The 16,366-nt window shown below is 42.4% G+C and overlaps 1 protein-coding gene across 1 annotated transcript in view; it reads left to right on the forward strand.

Moving 5' to 3' along the window:
- LOC124184397 (teneurin-m) overlaps positions 1–16,366 on the forward strand; it is a 344,914-nt gene that overhangs the window by 39,120 nt on the left and 289,428 nt on the right. The window lies entirely within an intron of this gene.

Genomic DNA, 16,366 nt, shown 5'->3' on the forward strand with positions numbered 1-16,366 from the left:
CGAACTCATGGACGGACGATCTTCGGTTGGTGCACGACTAGTTTCCATAGAAATTTATCATCGTCTGTAACTTTTTCGTTGCAGGTTACACGGAATGAGGAGCAGGGAGAAGTTCGCTTCTGAGAAGACGCCTAAGCTCGGTCCCTCGTGTGCTTGTGTACTTGTGTACATGTATAGTTACTTCATTTTTAATGCTCCTCAAGACGGTCAATTAATTTTGATGAAATAACCTCGCAGCATCCCCATCTTCTCGGTATCTCATCTCTCCGACGTTTCAACTTTGACCTCTCGTCCGGTGGTCGGGGTCAATAAGTCCTGTATTCTATTTATATCGTTGGGCAAAGGAATCGGTTTAATCGATAAACTACAGAGGCGGACAGGGAGAACCGCATCGGCTAGGAATCGGAACTTTGAGCGAAAAGAATGTAACGTACACTCAAATTTGTACAGTCATCGAGCTTCCTCGACGTCTAAAATATTGTGACAAGTCTGAAGCTTAAGGTCGCAGAGACGCGTCTTCCCTGTTCCGAATTTATCCAGTATTGAGAAAAAAAAAAAAACATTGTGAGAATAATTTACGGTGAACAAACCGAAAGAATTTCATCCCCAAGTCGAAGTGCAATATTCAAATGCGCGGAAATATATCCGTGGCGTTTTGATAGTCGTACGTATTTAGAGGCTTACGGGGCCGATAGTGGGCGAAGTTAGGGCAGCCGGTGCATGTTATAACCGTAACGTAGTGTATTGCGGGTTGTCGGTGTAACGTAACTTGGTATAATGCGACGTAGCTTGACGTAATGCGAAGTAATGCGGCGCAACGTAACACGGCGAGCAACCAAACGAGGCTTTATATCAAACGCATAACAACGCCATTATCACGCTCAATTGCTATAAGCTGTAGATTGCGGATTATCTGCAACCAGTCCGTCCGCTCGCCCAGCCGTCCGTCGGCTAGCTGTTCGCTGTTTCGCCATTCGGTGAATTTCACCGTGTGAAACTCCCTCGCTAATCAGCGCCGGTACATGTTAATATAATATTATACCCGATGAGTATTAATGCTAATTGATATTAGAGTGGGATCGTGTCTCATCCGGCTGGTACTTCCGTTTCAGCTTTAGCTTATTTATTTATTTATTTATTTTCTGCGATATTTGAAACTAAATAAATTTTAATCACAGAATCGATTCATAGATGCCGTTTTCGAGCAATTGAAAGCCCAGGAGTTCAAAAAGCGTGGCAAAAATATCGTTAGACTAACAACTGAGAAAATGTAACAAAATTTGTAGATTTTTCAGCCGAGGTTGTTAAACTATTGTCCCACTGATTATACGGCAACTTATTGGGATAAGAATTCGCAATGGTATCTTCTCGTGAAATCGCGTCAACATATCCAGTCGAAGATTTAATTCTATCGTTTTTCAAGTTCGCCCAATTTCGCGAGTCTCGTCCAATCGAGTCAATATTCGTATTGCGAGCCATTTATCGCTCTTCTCCCTTTCAGGTGACCTTTAGAGAAATTCTTACCCGATTTCAGAATAAAACATTTCCACAAAAAATACTCTCCTTTCTTCGTTCTCTCTCCGTTGCTCATTTCGCTTGCCTTCGAAGCGCCCGAGGAAAAACAAGAAAATTTTTTGTGCACCTCGACAGCGACTCGAGAATGCAGGTTAACCCTTGATCCCCTGATCTTATTGTTAGCTGTAAGTCAGAAACAGTACGTTGAATGGGGAAGGGGGATGCTAGGGGGCAGATGTTTCCTTGCGCAGGCCCGCAAACCAAACCAGGCATATAAGGTACGACCGCCCCACGTTTGTCTGACGCCTCGCTCTGCATGCGTGTGACACCCGGTGATTTATTCCTACAACTGGTGTTACACGTGTTTCTGTGTATATGTATATATATATATATATATATATATATATATATATATATGTATATATATATGTATATATATATATATATATCTGTATAACGCGCATTTCCACCGACCTCGAGCATAAGTTACGACACGGAGCTTAATTATCCCCGAAATTCACCATTTTTTATTTCGATCCCCGATCCAGGCTTGAAGTCGATGCTAGGTAATCGATTATTCGAGGTTGATTAGAGATACGCTAAATTCGACCGTTCGCAGAAACTGAGCTCACATATCACATATTTATGTATATGTGCGAATTGGCATTCGCTAGCAACGATGCGGGCTTGATGAGCGGTGGTCGTTTTCACCCTATGAAGGATGTGCACGGTATTGCTTTCGAAAGCGGATAAATTACCTGTCAATATTATGTACGGATACTCGGTCGACAAGCTCCATTTCGATTTTCGGGAAACACTGACGACGTTACGGTGAAATGAAGGCGTGACTCGCGCTCGAAAGAAAAGAATTTACGGTAATATCTGAGAGAAGATGCGGAAAGGCCGCAAGGGACTCATCTCTCACGGTCGTATTTACAAATAACCGCGTTGAATTAATTGCATTCTCCTGAGAATATCCGCGCTTCATTTCTTTATCTCGTTTTCTTTTTCCTTACTGTCAATCGTCGATTTTTATTTCTTTTCTTTTCGTCTTTCTTTCGCTCACTTTGCATTCGAGGATCCCTTCCTCGGCTGCACAAGTTTTCTACTGAAAACATGCCAAGTATTAATAGCCTTAACGGTTAAAAAAGAGGGAAGACGAAAGGAGAAAAAAGCTCAAGTAAAAAAAAAAAAAAAAAAAAAAGCTCGACTGCAGGAGCCAGTTTGTCAGAGAATCGACGTGGCCTCGTCAACGTTGAGAATACCACCCGCGTTGGACGATAAAACCAAATACAGGACGAAGTCGGAGGCCTGTGGAGGACAAAACTTACCCTGAGGATGACGTTAATTATAATCGTGGAATGGGGAATTTTTTCCGTTCCAACGATATCTCTCGCTCGAAATCGGAGGTGAGCGATCAGTGACTGAAACCGAGGGCGGGGAACTAAACCGAGCAGGGGTTGCGAGGGAGGAAGAGTGCCAGAAGAGGAAACGAATGAGGGTCCAATTTTATTACGTTTAGAACGTAATTCATTTTTTTTCCCCTCCCCGTTCGTTTCATTTTTTCCTGTCTCTTTTTTTTCATTCTTTTTTTTTTTTTTTTTGCACCGTCTCTTTGATGGGACGACGCTTGATTCGCGGGAAGGTAACCAAAATGTTCGAAAATGTTATTTCAGCCCGTCGCTACTCTCTAATTTCAATTTCAATTTCCAATACGTTCCGAATGCAAAGAGAGTTTCCACAGCCAGCCATCCCTTCATGCATCGGTGTTTCCCGCGATGCACACTCGTCTGTTCGGGCAATGCAGTCAAGCAAATATATACCAATCCGTGTGTTGGGCGTGCTAATTCACTTAAAATAAGCCTATAGCGCGAATCGAACCGTACCTGCTGAACAAATGGAAATGAAAATAAGAGAAAAAAGAAGGAAGGAAAAAAAAAGAGGCAAAATAAAATAAAACTCGGTGAGTCGGGGTCGGCGCGGGTTTGGGGGGTGGTGGGTGTAATTTGCCCAGCAGAGAACTTGTAAAAGTTAGTCAAGTAGGCGAACAATCCGCGGAGTAAATATGCGAACTTTTTTCGCGAGCCATTGGAATATTAATTAATATCAGGAAATTTTGCGCCAAAGTCGGAATAATTTTGTTCGGGTGCCGCGGCGCTCGCTGTTCGTTCGGCGAACTTTCGACAATGAGTGGCTGGATAATTAAAACGTTTTCGCGATAATTATTATTGGCGTCATAACTTCATTCCTTGAGCATGATTATACGTGCATATATATATATATATATATATATATATATATATAAAATATTGCGTGTATATATCGCATGCCGAAGCCCGCCTGCAGACGTTGGCAAATATTTGTTGCAAAAACTTTACGATCTTACAAACAGAAGTTCGAATGTCAACCATTTTCCAAACTATGCAATCCCTAATCTTGAAGATGTTTACTTTCTATTATCTATTCACTATTTTCCATTCACCAAAGTCTTCAGCGACTGAAGTGAAAACGTAAAATAGAACATGAAATTTATCTCCATTATATACACAATCTTGAATCGGCCGTATATAAATTTCGTTAACTATTTTACGGGAAAACGAGCGCGATATTCCGACAGGCTGGATGTTCAGTTCACGACGCGCATAACTTGTCTAGGACTGACAGATGGCGTCTCGTCTATTTTTTACACAAACCGAGAGAAGGGCCGCACAGCCGTTCGCTGGCATATGCGCCGATACGACTCGAAGACCTCTCGCAACGTCGGATCAACGCGTGTTTGTTTAACGTATTTCCTTACTGTTTTGACAAACGGTTGCGTACGTCGAGGCGGGGGGATAAATTCTCGTCGCGTCGGTCCGAACGACTTGATAAAAAGTTGAGTCAGCCTGACCCGTGTAACGATATTAAATCTACGGCTTGTGCAACGCAATCCTTCCGATTCATCGACAACGTGGCTGCTCCGAATATCAACCACCTGCTGCAATTATAAATCTAATCTTAAAATGCACTATTACTACCTTTTTTTTCCCTTCTATGAAAACGGGATTTCACAAGATATACGAGGTGACTGGCTAATATGTTTGGTAAAATATTGATGACACCCTGCAGACCACAGTTGGTTTCACCTACGAATTTCTGCGACTGATGGTGCGGCAGAAGCTCGGCGATGGGTTATCCTTGAGCCTCGGTTCGACGCCTGATTTTTCGCCAATGAATATTTGATGTTTTAACGCTGCAGCGGCCCTTTCAGGTTCAAGCGATAAATTCAATTTAATCTTTTTAAAATTGCCTGCCTGAGAGGAAGAACGAAAGAGAGAAGGAGAGAGAAGAAGTGAAACCTAAATGACAAGAGGATTCAAAGCACGAAAGCAGAATCGAGTATTCGATCATTTATTTGAGGTGGGCGCGGGGAAAAAGGAAAAAGAAAATTAGATCGGGGAGACAAAGTAGCGAAATAAAGAAACGGGGAAGAGTAAATATTGGGCAGGCATGTGAGGGAGGAAAGTATACACAAGGCGGGCAATGCGGTGTAAATCTTGAATGGGGATACATACGTAGTGACACGTTCATTTTATTATCGTATGGAAATTCAGTGAATTATATCGAACCTTCTCGGGTATATTCGGGTTCGGGTCAAATCATATTTCAAGGATAACGTATTGCGTGAGATACTTTTTTACACCCCCGTGCTGCAATAAAAACCCGATCCTGAATATGCGCGGCTGCGTTCTCATAGTACGATGTATCCTCGGATTCCAAACCGCGCAGAACAACGAACCCAAAATCATATAATTGCAGCGACATAATCTTCCCGGATCTTGTACGCTTGCAGTTTACGCTTATACACCGTCCGAACAGTTCTCCCCGGCCATTTTTATCCAGTTTCCGAATCTCGTCTGTCACTCGGCTCGAGGATTTATCGGCCCCCGACGATACCGGGGCGGAAATGTTTCCCACGAAAATGGCAAGGACCGTTGCACGACTCGGCATGCACTATATAACAACTCCATTTGTCCTAATCGAGAAGTAAAGAACTTCCGACGAAAACAAATGCACGATGCAGTTTCAGCTTGCGGAAATTCAGACAATCCCATCGTATAGCTCCGAAGATCTGAGATTACGCGCAATGATTAAACTTTTTCCAAAATCTCATATTGGTGATTTTCCTCGTGAACAACGTTAATTAATTATTCGCCGTATGTTGCAAGAAGCGCAGAGTGTCCGAGAACGGTTGTCCTAAGTGGAGCTTTGGTATAATTTGGTGATGAAAACTCGGGCGTGGGGTTAATTGGCGAGGAAATAACGTAGCGCGGGTTCAAACCGCAGTTTGGGATTCGCCTAAGCGATACGCATTGTCGAAAAATATGCTTGCATTTCGTTTCTCTCAAGTGTAGGAGCGACAGCCGGTGGTCTCCGAGTAGTTTTAACCGCATTTGAATCCAGCGGTATGAGTTTCAATTTGCGGATTGATCACGGCGTTTAATTAACATCGGGCCGAGTTAATACCAATTAGGAAATAGCAGGGCGGAATTGAGTGCAGCGCCCGGTGCACATAACGTATATTATCCCAGCACTCGAACTCGGAATTAGTTGGCCACGATTCGCATTTTATCACGGCGGCAGTTAAAGAGTCTGCCATCCATAATTCGGCTCCTCTGCTGCAATATGCGCACAAATATTATCACTAGCCGTGAGCTTGCGCAACGGAATTCCATCTCATCATACAATTTTCCCCGCTATTTCTGTTCTGTTTCCATTCCACAAGACCTCGCAGCCGGCTTCGTTCTGCATAAACTACAACATCGCATACTACATGTGAGAAACCCTGTTTCCTGCTCGGAGAATAATTCCGATGTGAAAAAAAACCCCTTTACTTATTACGAAAAAAAAGTTTACTTCTTATCAACTCTGATTAACTTCATCGAATATCGATACTTTATTCGACCAAACAATTAGGTGGTTCGTAGAACGAACAAAAATCAGTAGCCTGAATTTATTTGTTTTTTTTTGTTTATTGTGAACAAGTAGATTTCTCTAGGCCTTAGTTTCGAGGGTAGCGGGCACCCTTCGGGCCCCAAAGAGCATCGCCCTATAGTCATAACCGGTGTTGAACTACGCCGGAGGAAAAAGGCGACAGCAAAACGGATTTGAGAAGTACCTTAAGTCGCGTCGTTCCTCGTCTCCGTGGAGCATTAAACGGGAGGCGGGAATTATATTGGGCGAGGTCGGACGATCGAGGGGGCCCAAAGGGCCCCGAAGGGCCCGGACTTGGCTCGTAACGCGGGGCGGCGGTGACCCGCGGCTGTTCAGGCCCGGTTTCAACCCGCTAAGTTTCTTAATCTGCTCGTAAGTCAGAAGGGTTCCTGCAGGCGTAAACGAGCTGGGCGTGTATCCAAGGATTCTCGGCACCCAAGAGACCAATTTTGCCTTTTCAACTAAACTCGGTCACGTGCGCGTATAGCGAGAACCCGACGCTTGATTTTTGGCGGATTTGAGCTTAAGACGGCGGCGGTTCTGCACCTCGGGAATAGCGAACTGGACCGTAACGTCGAGGGAAAAGATGACGGTTACTTTTGTCGCGAGCATATAACAGTTTTGGACACAATCGTTAACTAGGTTGAAAATATTGTTTTTTTTTCTGAAAGGACCACGCGGCGTGTCAACGGTTATTGGTCGAGGGACCTCGTCGTAAATTTGCGTTTATGGTTTGTCAGGAAATCTATTGGTTTGTTAAGAACGATCGTATATCTTCGATGTCAACTGCTTCTGCACCGCAAGTCGCGCGGAGCCGCGGCGGTCCAGAACTTATATTTAATTTCATCGATGTGTATTTTCATTGGTGCGTGTACTTATGTTTTTACCCAACCCCGGGAACTGATCCGCTTCGGGGTACCGAAGCATTTAACTTTGGCAAATTGAGGGAACGGAGGGTTGGTTAGGTCACAATCACTTCATCTGAGACAATTGATTTGTTTACGAGCTGCTTTCTAGGAGATAATAAATGGTATTGATACAGGGCTTGGGAACCATTGACCTCGTTTTGGTGTTTATCGATCCTCGATAACTGATGACAAGTTGATGAACGTAGGTATACCGCTTTATAGGATTCAACTGCAGTCAGAGTTTTTCCGGGTTTCGTTCTCACTTTGAACAGTATATCAGAACCTCCCCAAGTTTATTCAAGTGTACGAAACCAGAGTAAAATCGTAAATTCTATCAGCGAGTAAAAGTAGGTATCCATATACGTAGGTCCGTAGATACAAGGCATATCCCACGGACGTACGTAACGTGATTATGTAAAGTAAAATGCATGTGTATACACACATAGACGCGTTAACGAACGAAGCAGAAGGATTCAAAACTTTCCAACTCAAATAACGTGTAAAAATAGAAGGCGAATAAGGAAAAGCAGAAGCAGAAGGAGAGAGAAGCCGGTCTAGCCGGAAGGTAATTCGAATAACGATAATACATAAATTTAACTGTTCTCACCGAGGGAAAAGTTTTCCCCGTAGGAATATAACGATATTGTATGAAATCTGCATCGCGGAACACGGCGAATATATTTTACCGGTTGGGTATGCACCCTGCGCTCCGCGTCTCCGCATATTCACCACCGACTATTTGAGCTTCGCAGCAGCTACCGAGTAAGCAAGAATATCTTATCGTTACAACCACCACCCTTCCACGATGACGATCCTTTTTACCGCTCCACCATCGCCCTTTTAATTCCTAACGAACGCGAAAGCTCCTCACGGTGACTCGGTTACCAGCTATCGCCTCCGAAGAAGCCTCGGCGTCGCTGGTCGTTGCCTCAATTCTGCAGGTCAGCGCTGGGTTCGCTAACTGGCCGCAGCTAACCTCCACCTCTCTCGCAAATTACCTCCAATTTACTACCAAAGTTGTACCGCACGCCTGCAGCTTGTTCTCTCCCTCCCCTACATTTCTCTCTTGGTCACTGCTTGCACGATGGCTTGTTGAAGATCTATTGTCACGGTGCAAAATTTTCCACTACACAGTGTAGTCTCAGAAGTCATCCCTCAACTACGTTTGGATTTGACCCACAAATGTACCGAACTATCGGACTCGATTGGCATATCGAAATGTTGCAAATGAGAAAAGCTTCGTTTATGTTTGAAGCTCCGTTCAGAGACAAGTTGCTATTGTGGTCAGTATATATATATATATATATTTTTTTTTAGTAAAAGCTGCAGATGAAGAATAAAGGTAACGAAGCAGCAAAAGGTGCAGCGAAGCGACTCGCGGATGTGACGTTCTCTGTTAGCTTTGGAAAGTTCGGTGCATGGAAATGTTTAAGAGTTGGGTAATTCGAGTAAGTTTTCGTTATCAAATGGCCGGTTTGGCTGGGTACATCGGGAGACGTTGCAGGTACCTAAGCTCATGCAAAGCTGAAGCGTTTATTAATAATGTATTAAGTGTATAATTATGAGAATAGCCCGCATGTCCGTGTATACATGTATAATATTATGGACGGTAAAGAGAAAAGGACGTAGAAGAAAGCGTATTATGAAGTACAGTGGGATCGGGAAAATCCGCGGAGCGTGGAAGAGGCGCGACATAAAACTGAAAAGTTTAATAATAAAAAGAGCTTAGCATTTTCGGAACTTGGTAAATCCCTTCGTATGGAATGACTTTACTTTCGCCGAATTAAATAAATGGTCCCTCCACCCGCTCGTAACGGGGGGCCGAAACCTGTAGACGCCCAACTATGACCTCTGTTTCCATCCCGCTCTCTCCCTATTTCTCTTTTCGCTTATCTTTTGGCCCTTTCTCACAAGCCGCGCGTCGCTCGCTGCAAAGGGACACAAGAAATGGAACACTAACTTTTTATCGCCGCGCCAGGAACTGCGTACCAAGTGTCTCAAATGGTTTCGATTTTCATTTTCAATTTGAATTTGAATCTTCTCCGGTTAACTAGCTTCGCAAAATCCGAACGAACGAGCTTATCGCTGGATATCATCCCGGCCTTTCAACGAAATTCCGCAGCCGTGACTCGATAATATTAACTTCTGTACGAGATTTTTTTCACCCTGACTCTCGTCCCGCTTGATCCTCATCTTCGATGGGAATTCCTTTCTCGCCCTTCACGCGCTTTTTATTCGACTAATCGTTACCCCGTCGAGTGAACATGTATAGTGTTATCCTTATGGCCTAGCTTGAGTGAGATCGTAACAGCTCGGAGGCGTTATTTTACGAGCTAGATTATCTCGGCTTTTCGCGATGGGCTTTGTCTAGCTCTCGTAACTGCGTGCTGGAGTTTGAGCAAAGAGAGAGTGAGCGAGAGAGAGAGAGAGAAATTAGATGCACGTTCCAGAGTAACAGAAAATTGTGAAGCACTGCCACGATCCGACGCCTCCGAGGTGTGCGAGGCGGTTTTTATTGCGGTAACAAAATCGAGGAACAAACGAGAGGAGCAGGGAAGAGGAGGAGAGCGGATAAGAGCGGTACAGGTGACGGCAAGCCGTTCGGAATGACGAGGAAAGCTGAATCGGAAATGAAAATAAAAAAATAGCGAGAGAGGAAGCGGAGGAATATCGTCGCGATGCAACGTCGAGGTTGAGGGAAAGGGCCGTTCGTAGGTACTGGATACACTTATTTTTACAATGTAAGAACGATATCCGTCAAATCGTATTTTCCCGTAATCTCGAGGAACCCGGATAAAAATAATCTCCAATTTCCGGAAACAGTTGGGATTACTGCATCTAGCGCACGAGCTGCCCGTTGTTCCGCCTCTCTCCATTCGTATAATGGCCCGCGGGTTAACTTTTTAGCTTTTTTCGATATCACTGCACCTTGCGGGCACGATTCAATTTACGAAAGCCATTCGCGTAATTGCGTAATTGCCGGCTAGCGGTTACCGCCTGCAGTTCTCGTTATTCTAAACTCCACGTGTCGCGCCATCAACTGCCCAAGATTTTCCACCCCTGCTCCGCACCGTTGCTTTCCCCTCCCCTTTTATTGTACATTCCCCCCCCCCCCCCCCTTCACCCTGTATTCAAACCGGAAAGTACTTTAAAAAACGCCTCATTGTCGAGCAGGATTTTATCGGAAAATGGGGCAGTCGAGGTGCTGTGAAAATCTGCGAACCTCTGCAGGGTGGATTTTAATGCATTTGCGGAGACGATGCGATCCGCCTACAGGTATACGTATATAATGTAGTCCGTGTCAGAAGTGATTTAGCGCTGCGAATGACTGAAAATCGATAATTCAACTGCCAAGGATTACTGCAGGATATAATTCACTCGAGTAGGTGGTTAGATTCTCCTGCAGAGGCCCGCTCCATTCGCCTCGGATTGTCTTGTCTACTAGCGGTGATCTCGCCGATCCGGATCAGCGAGCTTCGCACCAGATATTCGGAGTAGAATTAAGCGGCCTCCCGTTCAGAAGGTCTGCCGATAAAATTATTGCCTCGATGTAAAATTCGCGCGATAAATTCCAAACAAGTTCTCTTTCCAAGAGAGTAAATTTCGAGCTTTACTCCAGCAGCTCGGAATTGAATCACGACCGAGACTTACCTAGCAATTATTTAACATCCGTCGAATCGACGTAGCCGATTGGCAAATGGGGAACATTAAAAAGTAAGGTAGCTGTCAGCTGGATGAAAATTTATAGCGGCACTCGAATCGCGAATACAATTTAAGCGGTGTTGATCGGTGGCGGTGACAAAGTGGCGGGCATGATGGATGCGGCGTTGGGATGGTCCTCTGCTTACGGGGAGAGACGGAGAAAGTAAAAGAGAGAGGATGGGAGAGAGAGAGATAGAGAGAGACAGAGACTGGAGGCGAAAAAGAAGACAGGGGGAAAGAAATGGGGGGAGGAGAAAAAAAACGAGAGCCAGGAAACGACATCCTACTTAGTCCGTAATTTGCGCTACACCCTCAAACGGGTCGTAAAAACGACTGACACACATTCGGCTCTACCACGCGACGCGCTATGCACGGATCGAAATTGTTTAAGAGAAGTCCCGACGCGTATCCGAATGAAACTGGGTGAAAACCTTGCCGACGTTTAGCCCGGCTAGGTGACGACAATGAGCTTCGAGGGTGTCGTTACTTCGTTCTGAGAGATTCAGCCGCGTCTCGTCTCCCATGGCGAGGAAACTTGTCTCGTTAACAGGTTTATTGTATCGCTGAGCCGCAGTTGTTGCATAGAGCTTCCGAGAAAACGGCTAATGTTATAAGTGCACGTCGTTGCATTGCAAGTGTGAAAGGCAAACTCCCGCAACGCGAATTATCCGTCTCGCAGCTTAATGATATTACCGCATCGTTTTTCGCATATGATACAGTAGGCGCGAAATGCACTCGTTGCGAAAATGCTCCTTACAAGGTGTCCTTCACTTTTTCGCATCCAGTCCGATGAATCTATGTATTCAACACCGGTACTCGTTCAAATTTTCTTTCACGATACACCATTTTTACAAATCGTTAGAGCGTGAATGCCGCGAGTGCTTCCGGCATTGCATCGGTAGCTCGGAACATACAGCGTAATATACAGAGGGAAAAATTGATAGACACGTTACGCTTCCATCAACTGTCAAAACTTTACCGGTCTCCGTATTAACCAGATATGTACGAGGTTACACTGTAAAAAATTTGGTGTCAAAATCAACACCATTTTAACACCACGCGTAGTCCCGAAAAGTCCACTCCGCTGGTGTGCATGCTTGGTGTTAACAGACAGTGTTAAAAGTTCGGTGTTCCGAAGTAACACCGATTGCAGTAACACCCGAAACCTGACACCTTCAGAATAACACCAGAGTATTGACGCCCAGACAATTATGACACCATAAAAATCAGCACCAAGGAATTTGAACCCTGCGAAATAACCACATTGAAATGGACACCATAAGAATCCACACCACTAAATAAGCACCTTGCGAATCAACACCAGCGGATTAACACCCTGGCAATAACACCAAAAAACTGACACCCAGTTGATAACACCAGAAAATTGACATCCGCAATATAGCACTATAGAACTTACACCCTGAGAACAACTCCAAAAAATTGACACCATGGTAATAACACCAGAGAATTGGTAAACCGACTCTTTTTTTTCTTGTATGAATATAGGTATATGCATATATGACACATGAGGTAGGGTTTAAAAATAAAATACAGTGATTCGTAAGATAATCCAAGTCAATATGTAATTTCTGTTATATAGGTAAACACCATACATGTGCTTTCAAATATATACATATATAAACTTATTTTTGCTTATACATATATACATATATATAATCACACGAACCTTAGAATAATCTTACATATTATATATTTAATATCAATGATACAAAACTTATTTTATCTTTAACAACAAATTGGCTAAATAATAATTAATCATTATTGTTTGTACTTTCCGTTCTGCGGGATAGGAACTTTTCAATACGGTATGCATTTATATGAACATATGAATTGAGTGACACGAAAAGACGTAAAAACTAATAGTACAATATACATATAGATTATAATTATGATAATGATGAAAATAGTAGCATATTGGTACGTTTAAAAAATATGACATTTCGGCACTACGAACGTGGTAGTTTTGTGATAACTTTGATGAAATTCATAGGCATACTTATGATCCAACAGATTGAGATCGATTAAACTATAGGTCTTTATAATTTCGGGTTCGACTAAAAAAGCATGGTACTCGTCACTAAAATATTTTGTTTTACATTTGGTACAAATAACGAATGGTACATTGCGATGTACAAAGATATGAGTGATGACCTGAAATACGGGTAGATCCGTCTGTTCATCAATATGGGTTGCAATTGAAAATCCGACTTTATAAAGAAATCCAGAAACTACTTTTTTCACCACGAATATTCTATCGGATGGATTAAATTGAAAATCGCTTCTCGCTAACAAAAATTTAAATATAAAATTGTCATACCTATCAAATTTGCCTCCGCCTGAGCCAATAAAATTTCTTTCTTTTGTGTGTTAGGACAGGCATTGCGGAGGAAGATCAACTGTCCTTGCGCACTTTCCTCATTGTGAGGGTACACATTTTTGGGGGTTGAACGTTTTCTTTCTGCTCAATTTTAACTTCTTTACTCGGCACCTGACGACGTCTATTGCGGGTGCGCAGTCTCCAGGAGATGTAACCTGACCGGCCTTCAGGGTCATAGAATATTTCCTGAAATTTAAATCAGTAAATGCTAGATAGTTTTATTAACACATAAACAATTCGCTACTGTATATGATCCTGTAAAAAATATCGGGCTAAAGTTTCACTTATATATAGGTAAAATATGTTAATTCAAAATTTTTTTCAAAGCTAATGCCGACTAGAATGTGGCAGTATTTTATTCCAATTTAATAATTTATTTCCAATAAATTCACCAAATGGAGATAGGTTAGTGTACACCGAGCGTTTTGGTAATTCAGTACGCGGAATGAAATGATAATGCTCGGTTCGTACTCAATTATACAAGTCAGCACCAAATGGTTTAAAATAACACTATATAGCGTTGAAAGAACCCTAGATACTATTCAAAGAACACCAAATAGTGTTAGATGAACAGAAAATAGCATTTAACGTTTTATTGGAAAATATTATTTATTAACACTTACCTGCAATAATAAAATCATTCTATTCCAAGGGCTTGCCATTGGGAGTGAGCACTTTTATCCATTTAGTCTCCCCGTTGTATCGTCCCTTTCGCAACTGGAAAGATGTCCCGGTAATAATGTCACCACTATCCGGTGCATCCTGCACATTTGCTGCTTGCTGTGCACTATTGATCAACACATTTTCCATTTCAGGGCCATCCATATTAAGCAAAGTCACGGTAAAAACATTAACAAAATCTGATTCCGACATAACTAGAACCATACACGAGGCAGACGACACGTTTTACCTGAAATGCGAAGTGACTGCTTGTAAGCGCGCGTGGAGGAAACTGAGTTTTTCTGACTGCGGGCTAAGGACTTGCGGCATGTTAAAACTTGTACGCGTAAGAGCTTTCGACATCAGAATGACACCATCGGTGTCAATTCAACATTGCGTCGGTGTCAATGCAACACTATGTCGGTGTATACGTAATTCTGTGACAGACTTGGATTTTGAGGTTGACACCATCGCCGTCAAACCAACACATTGTAAACAATCGACGGTGTGAACTTCTATAAAACTTCTATAGACTGCATTTCGGTTTGGAAGCAGCACTATTTGGTGCTTTTTAACTTCCCGTTTCTCCGTTTTCGGAGAAAAAAGGAAATTATTGTAATCACCCCGAAAATGAAAAGTTAGGTGTTCACTAAATCTTGACGTTTCAAGATCTAGAGAATCATCTCCGACCGCTTTCGGACGGACGACTGTGTGTGTGTATGTGTGTATGTATATACGTGTGTGATCAATTTTTTTGTCCCACGATATCTCAAAAACGAGGCACTGCATTTCAATGATTTTGGTCTCAATCGACGCGGCTTTTCAAAACTTAGAACTGATTAGATTTTTGCTTTGATCGGTTCAGTACTTTTTGAATTATTCGAACATCAAATCTCCGAAAAATAAAATAAAAATATCTTGAGAATGGATCAACGGATTTGAATGAAAATTGGTACCATGAGATTTCTGGGGTCGTTGATCACGAATATGGGATCAGATTTGCAAAATCTGAAATGGCGAATCCAATATGGTGGAATAAAATCTAAAAATATTCGGATTTTGGTAGAAATTAGTAGTCGGAGGTTTTTTGGGTCACCGATAACAAATCCAAGGTCAGAATTCCCAAATTTATAATGGTGGATCCATTATAGTGGTTCAAAATAAAAGAAAATCATATTATCTTCATGTAATATGGTATCCAAGGACTTTCGATACATCAATCACGAATCTGAATTTGTAGTTCGAAATTCGAATTGGATATTAATATTTTTTTTTCCGTCAACTCGGAACCTGCAGTGTGATAACGGGAAGATCGAGGGCTGGCTCACGGTCAGCTTGTTAAACACACGCAACTCGTCATTTTCGACACCATATAGTGCTAAATTCTTGAATTAACGAATAAATGTTGCCCATATAATATATACTAATTTATACATACATGCGTATAATCTGATATAATCTTATTGGATCAAATTCGAATTGTAATTTGTTTGTTTTTATTTAATTTTATCGTGTTAGGGCGGACTATTTTTTTCCCGAGTAATCTCGCGCACGGTGAGATATAATCATTGAATATAATTCTCAAGTTATGTACGAAGATTTCCGACATCTAGACAGTGAGTATACCTCGTACCACAGACGAGGCTCATTGTGACTATGGGAATTTTTATTTTGAAGATATACTAACTTCTGAAGAGGGTAAATCAACACCTTGATCATTCAAATTGCACCGAAAGGTGTCTGTTTGAGTAAAAAACTGCAGATGGTGTTGATTCACGTAAGATGACATCATTTTTAATTCCAACAAAATTGCCGGAGTATTTCATAAACTTTATTGGTGTTATTTGTGACACCGAAATTCCCAGCCAATAACACCGAGCTTGTCTACTAACTTCTGAATAGGCTGAATCAACACCTTAGTCATTCAAATTGCACCAAAAGGTGTTAGTATGAGTTAAACACTGCAGATGGTGTTGATTTAGTTAAGATAACACCATTTTTAATTACAACAACATCGCCGGAGTTTTTCATACACTTTATTGGTGTTGTTTGTGACACCGATATTCCTAAACAACAACTCCGAGCTTGTTTACACCGCAAATTTTTTACAGTGTACGAATATTCGGTGGAGTTCTGCGAGTGCATGCACACATCGAGAGTTTCACGACTTGGATGTCCAGGAAAGAGTAAGGGTGGATGTTTCGGTGCA

The sequence above is a fragment of the Neodiprion fabricii genome, chromosome 6, assembly GCF_021155785.1.
Source record: "Neodiprion fabricii isolate iyNeoFabr1 chromosome 6, iyNeoFabr1.1, whole genome shotgun sequence".
NCBI classification, from domain to species: Eukaryota; Metazoa; Arthropoda; class Insecta; order Hymenoptera; family Diprionidae; genus Neodiprion; species Neodiprion fabricii.